The following is a 7,218-nucleotide window of genomic DNA, read 5'->3' on the forward strand; positions in this document are numbered from 1 at the left end:
CTTACGTCTGGACTTTGGATTTTTGTTTACAAAGGTTCCTTAGGACAAATTAAATAAATAAATGAATAAATAAATAAATAAATCCGACAGAGGCCATCATGCCTATCCACCTCACAGAGCTGCTGAGGTTCTGACCAATTACGTTCAGCCATTTATCAAAAATTTTTGAAAGAATATGTTGAGAAACTGTTACACACAACTTTTCTGTGTTTATGTTCAACAACACTTGTGAATAGCTTTAGCATGGAGAAGAACTTGTCAATTTTGTTCTGGCTAAGAAAAGGCGATTTATTGCCACAAACAAGGATGATTCGACAATGTCTATATATGGAAAAAGAAAAAAAGATTACGTTTCAAATAGTATTAGTACCTGGGAGGAAACACATACATACACACAAACGTAAATCTTATTTTATATATTAGAAATAAGGAAATACAAATTTACACTCAAACACACGTGTGTACTCATAAGCCCGTAAACACACATGCGCGCGCACGCTCGCACACACACACACACACACACACACACACACACACACACACACACACACACACACACACACACACACACACACACACACACACACACACACACACTAGATGGCCAGAGATACAAAGACGGGTCACTACGTGCATAGCTCCCCTTCCCGTATAATACAACTAGGTAAATACAATTAGGTAAATACAACTGGGTAAATACACACGCGCGCGCGCGCACATACAAAAATACAAGCACGCACCCACAAACACCCACACACACAAGCACGCATACACGCACACACGCACCTACACTCACAAGCACATATACACGCACGCATACACATGCACATATGTCCACATACACATGCACGCACGAGCACACACACACAAATGCACGCACGCGCACGCACACACAGATACACGTATGTACACATACACTTGCACGCACCCGCACACACACACACACACACACACACACACACACACATGCACGCACGCGCGCACACACACACATGCACGTAAGCACCCACACATGAACACGCACACACGACTCGTGGCGCAGTGGTAGATTTCCTAGCTGCTACTACGGCGGTCCGGGTTCGAATCCAGCCCAGGGCTGAGATAATTTCGGTAATGCTGCGCTGCATGTCGTTACTCCAACTCTCGTGGGCGGGGAGTTGTGTGTGCGTGTGCGCGTGTAAGGTCACAATATTACCCATAGATCATGCATATACGAGCTCCGAGCTCTCTTCCGGGAGGGAAATAGCTGTCGATCATGAGTCCAACACGTGATCCAAGACCATGGTGGTGGTGAATCACACACATGCACGTATGTACACACACATGCACGCACGCACACACACACGCACGCACGCACGCGCACACACACACGCACACACACATGCACGCAAGCATCCACACGCACCCCCCACACACACACAGCACGCACGCGCATACACACACACATGCAAGCACGCGCGCGCACACACACATGCATGCACGCGCACACACACACGCACACACATGCACGCAAGACACCCACACGCACACACACATGTACGCAAGCACCCACACGCAACTACACACGAACAAGCACACACACATATGCATGAATGTATACGCACCCGCACACAAGCACGCATACACACACACATACACGTGATCCAAAGACCAAGGTGAATCACATGCACGCATGTATGCGTACCCACACACAAGCACGCATACACACATACAGATGATCGCACACACACACGCACACACACACAAGCACGCATACACACACATACACACACACACGCACACACACAAGCACGCATACACACACATACACGCACACACACACAAGCACGCATACACGCACACACATGCACACATACATGCACGCATGCACACATACATGCACACAAGCACACACACACATGCATGCACGAACACACACACACACACACACACACACACACACACACACACACACACACACACACACACACACACACACACACAAGCACGCACACCCTTGGGTACAGAGGACCGCGAGATGAGTCCGAGAGCATCCGGCTCTTGTCCATCCCCCAAAGGCGCACACATGCAAACAACCTGTGAGTACACACTGGTATGCACACAGGCACAAGCACACACACACACTTACACATGTATACACGGACGCGTAAACACAAAGGAAGGGAATCATTTTTATCAAGAAACTCTGTACAGATGAAGGGTTGGGTGACAGAGGACTTTACAAGGACCTTCATCTGAAGAGAAGAGCAAGACACCAAATCGACCTGATTTAGGCATTTCCAGAACAATATTTGTACTTTTGGATGGATAAGTTCTTCCACCCTTTGCTGGCACGAATTCGTTTTGTTTTAAATTCACTTTCTAAATTGAGAGAAACGACCGATATTGATAGTCTTGGTAGCAATGGTAGTAAACATGAGGCCCGTTTAGTTTTGGCGACTGGAGACGACTGGCGACACAACATTATTATTATTATTCTCTAGTCTCGATTGTTGCCGAGACTGCCACACTCCAAAAGGTCGTCACGAATTCGATTTCCCAAGTGTACAAGTACGAGGGGAGAGACACATTCGATGTCACGAGAGCTCATTTAAGTCTACATAAACAACTAAAGATAATTGATTTAGTTACCCCGTTCCCTCGGTTGACCGAGGGGATCCACAAACTTTATTCTGGCTAACGACAAGTGATTCTACTCTACGTCATTGACGTACCTCTTGAGAAGAGGAAAGATGACGTCGTTTCGCACGTATGGTGACGTTCTTTACATATTCTATTCTTTCCGATACCTCCTCAACGCCGTGGAGAACTCTGCACCCTCTGGGGGATCTCAATGTGCCCAGAAAACGCTGTCGAAACGATATCACACTAAAACCCCACAAAAGTGTGTGTGTGTGTGTGTGTGTGTGTGTGTGTGTGTGTGTGTGTGTGTGTGTGTGTGTGTGTGTGTGTGTGTGTGTGTGTGTGTGTGTGTGTGTGTGTGTGTGTGTGTGGGTGTGTGTGTTTGGTGGTGTGTGTTGTGTGTGTGTGTGTGAGGGGAGGGCTGTGTGTGTGGTGTTGTTGGTTGTGTGTGTGGTGTTTTGTGTGTTGAGTGGTGGTGTGTGTGTGTGGTTGTGTGTAGTGTGTGTGTGTGTTTTGTTGTTGTGTGTTTTGTGTGTGTGTGTGTGTGTGTGTGTGTGTGTGTGTGTGTGTGTGTGTGTGTGTGTGTGTGTGTGTGTGTGTGTGTGTGTGTGTGTGTGTGCGCGCGCGCGCGCGTGTCACTTCCCGACACTCCTCACGGATGCTGCGTTTCCAGTGTCCCCCGTGTCATTTCGCCCCCGACACGACCCCCATCACCTGCCTGTTGGCAGATCGGCAATTCCTCCGTCAGGCAAGGAGCGACACTCCTCCTCCTCGTCCTCCTCCTCAGGGTCACCTGCTGCGAGTTGGCCCTCGTCCTCGGGAATCCCCGGAGGGCAAAGAGGAGAAGAAAAAGAAGAGGAAGAGGAGGAGGAGGAGGAAGAGGAGGAGATGGAGTTTCTCGTGGTTGGAGTTTGGCTTCGTGTTGCCTCGGCGGGAGGATGACCGATCGGTCGGTCGCCGAGTTCGGGGGATCCGGGATGGATCCGCCAATTTCGCGCCTCCGTTGACGCCCCCCCCTCCCCTCCCCTCCCCGCGTGACGCGCCAACGACGACGACGACGAAATATCACCCCCCTCCCTCATCCATCTTCTTCTTCTTCTTCTTCTTCTTCTTCTTCTTCTTCTTCTTCTTCTTCTTCTTCTTCTCCTTCTTCTTCTTCTTCTTCTTCTTCTTCTTCTTCTTCTTTGTCTTGTTCTTCTTTTTCTTCTTTGGCGCTGTTTTTTTTTGTCGTTCTTGTTTCTCTTGCATCCGTCAGTTGTTCTTCCTCTTGTTCTTGTTCTTTTCTTTGCAAAAGATGCTCGCTGTTGTAGTTATTGTTGTTGTTTCTTTTGATGCATCCGTTTGCAAATATTGTTGTTTCTTTTGATGCATCTGTTTGTAATTGTTGTTGTTGTTGTTGTTGTTGTTGTTGTTGTTGTTGTTGTTGTTGTTGTTGTTGTTGTTGTTGTTGTTGTTGTTGCCATTGTTACTGATATTGTAATCTTTGTTTTCCTAGAATTGGGGGAAAGGGGGCTTGCCCCCCCAAAAAAAGATTGTGTGTATCGCTACTTGAGATATCTATAAAAAATGTGCAATGTTCTGATAATAATAAATCAAAATAATAAATAATAATGTACAATGTAGTGTACAATATAAAAATGTACAATGTTCTGATAATAATAGATAATAATGTACAATGTAATGTAATCTACAATATAAAAATGTACAATGTTCTGACAATAGTAAATAATAATGTACAATGTAATGTAATGTACAATATGCAAATGTACAATGTTCTGACAATGATAAATAACAATGTACAATATAATGTAATGTACAATATATAAATGTACAGGGTTCTGACAATAATGAATAATAATAAATAACAATGTACAATGTAATGTAATGTCATGTACAAAATAAAAATGCACAATGTTCTGATAATAATAAATAATAGTGTAATATATAATGTAATGTACAATACATAAATGCACAATGTTCTGATAATAAATAATAATAATAATGTACAATGTAATGTACAATATAGAAATGTACAATGTTCTGATAATAGATAATGATAATGTACAATGTAATGTACAGTATAAAAATGTACAATATTCTGACAATAATAGATAATAATAATATACAACGTAATGTAATGTACAATATGCAAATGTACAATGTTCTGACGATGATAAATAATACTAAATAATAATGTATAGTGTAATGTAATGTACGATATAAAAATGTAGTGTTCTGACAATAATAAATAATAATAAATAACAATGCACAATGTAATGTAATGTACAATATATAAATGTACAATGTTATGATAATAATAGATGATAATGTACAATATATAAATGTGCAATGTTCTGATAATAAATAGTAATAAATAATAATGTACAATGTAATGTACAGTAATGTGCAATATATAAATGCATAATGTTCTGATAATAACAAATAATAATAAATAACAATGTACAATGTAATGTAATGTGCAATATAAAAATGTACAGTGCTCTGACAATAATAAATAATAATAAAATAGATAATTAGATAATGAATAAATAAACGAAGAAACGAGTAAATAGATAAACAAATAAATATATAATTAAATAAATGATAACATAATTAAACAGATAAACACATAAATAAATAATGTGAAGATAGAGAGTCTACGTCGGGAGGCGCTGAGTAGCTGCGGCCGAAGCCGTCACCTTTGCCCTATGAGCCTTGGGGATTGTTGAGGGCAGGTAACAATCACTGCTAGAAATCGGAGAGGAGTGCAGGATTCGAACCCACAATTAAGCAAAAGCAAGATCAGCACGTCTTCAATAACGCCACCAGCGCACAAGATAATAATAATAATAATTATTATGATATTAATAACAATATAATAATGATAATAGTAATAATAACAATAATGAAATAATAATTAAAAATAATTTTATATAAAGACAACAGGTTAGTGTTGTGCTATAAGAGCAATCCTAATGAAAATCTAATGAAAACCAGCGATGGATTTGATAAGCCAGTAAACTAGGTTAACTTAACTAGACACCATATTATATTCTAGCTTCCAATAGCAGACAGCGTCCGCTAGGTCTAGCAATTTTTTTAAGAGTAAGGTCAAACATGATATTTTGGAATCAAACCTTTATATTTCGATTTTATATACAGTAAATCACCTTGACATTCAACCCGACCCCAGATAATAGGGTTCCAATTATTCGCCACATAAATATTTCGTATTTTATTGGATTCAAATTGTATAGTGTTCGCGTGAAGTGGAAAATGGGCTTCCAACAATTTATGGTAAATCCGATTCTATGGTCGTCGTACTTTGGACTGCATCCGGGCTCAGTATATCTTTCCGGAACAAGCAAGGGGACGGCTACTGGAAGGCCATGGAAGGACACATTATTCCCTAATAGAATAAGAGAGAGAAAGAGGGAGAGAAAGAGAGAAAAAAATGTCATCCATTAACATTCAGTTCCACAAGAAGAAGCATCAACACCGACGACGCTGACGAGTGCGTGACGACGTGACGTCATGTCGCCGGGCGGAGAAGGCGGGAAATCCGAATGCTCTCTCTCTCTCTCTCTCTCTCTCTCTCTCTCTCTCTCTCTCTCTCTCTCTCTCTCTCTCTCCACCCCCTCTCTCTTCATCTCCTCTCTCTCTCTCGTTCTCTCCCTCCCTCTCTCCCTCTCCTCTCTCTCCACCCTTCCTCTCTCTCTCCTCTCTTCTCTCTCTCCACTCTCTCTCCTCTCCTCCTCATCTCCTCCTCCTCCTCTCTTCACCTCTCCTCCTCCACCCTCTCATCTCTCACTCCTCTCCTCGTCCCTCCTCTCTCTCACCTCCGTCTCTCTCCACTCTCCCCACACTCTCTCCTCTTCGTCTCCCTCTCCCCCCGCTCTCGTCCCCCTCTCTCCACCTCCACTCTCGCTCACTCCCTCCTCTCTCTCTCACCCTCTCCCTCCTCTCCCCACTCCCCCTCTACCCTCATCGCCCCTCCCTCCTCTCCCCTCTCACGTCGCCTCCCTCCTCACTCTCCCCCTCCTCTCCTCCTCTCCACTCTCTCCCTCTCTCTTCTCCCTCTCTCCTCTCCTCCTCTCTCCTCCCCTCTCCCTCCCCTCTACTCTCTCTCTCCTCCTCCCACCCCTTCTCTCTCCTCTCTCTCTCCCTCTCTCTCTCTCTCTCTCACTCTCCCACTCTCTCTCTCTCTCTCTCTCGTCTCCTCTCCACTCCTCTCTCATCCCTCGCCTCCCCTCCCCCTCCCTCCTCTCCCTCTCTCTCCATCTCTCTCTCTTTTCTCTCCATCCTCATCCTCCTCTCTCCCTCTCTCTCTCCCACTCCCTCTCTATCTCTTTCTCTCTCTCTCTCTCGCAGTTTCCGTCCAAGTTCGTGACGTCACAGGGCCTTGATCAGGAGGCAAGAGGACCGTGACGCTGAAAGATCCCGTTCCATCTAAGACCCTTCCCGGATCCACGGACGAACGGAATGACGTCAGAGAACGATGACGTCATCCTTCATGAGACATTATGACGTCAGAGAACGATGATATATGATGTCATGGAACGATGATGTCAACGTGCTTGGGACAGAACGACGTCA

The sequence above is a fragment of the Oratosquilla oratoria genome, chromosome 4 (genome assembly GCF_046742065.1).
Source record: "Oratosquilla oratoria isolate Oo_2021 chromosome 4, ASM4674206v1, whole genome shotgun sequence".
NCBI classification, from domain to species: domain Eukaryota; kingdom Metazoa; phylum Arthropoda; class Malacostraca; order Stomatopoda; family Squillidae; genus Oratosquilla; species Oratosquilla oratoria.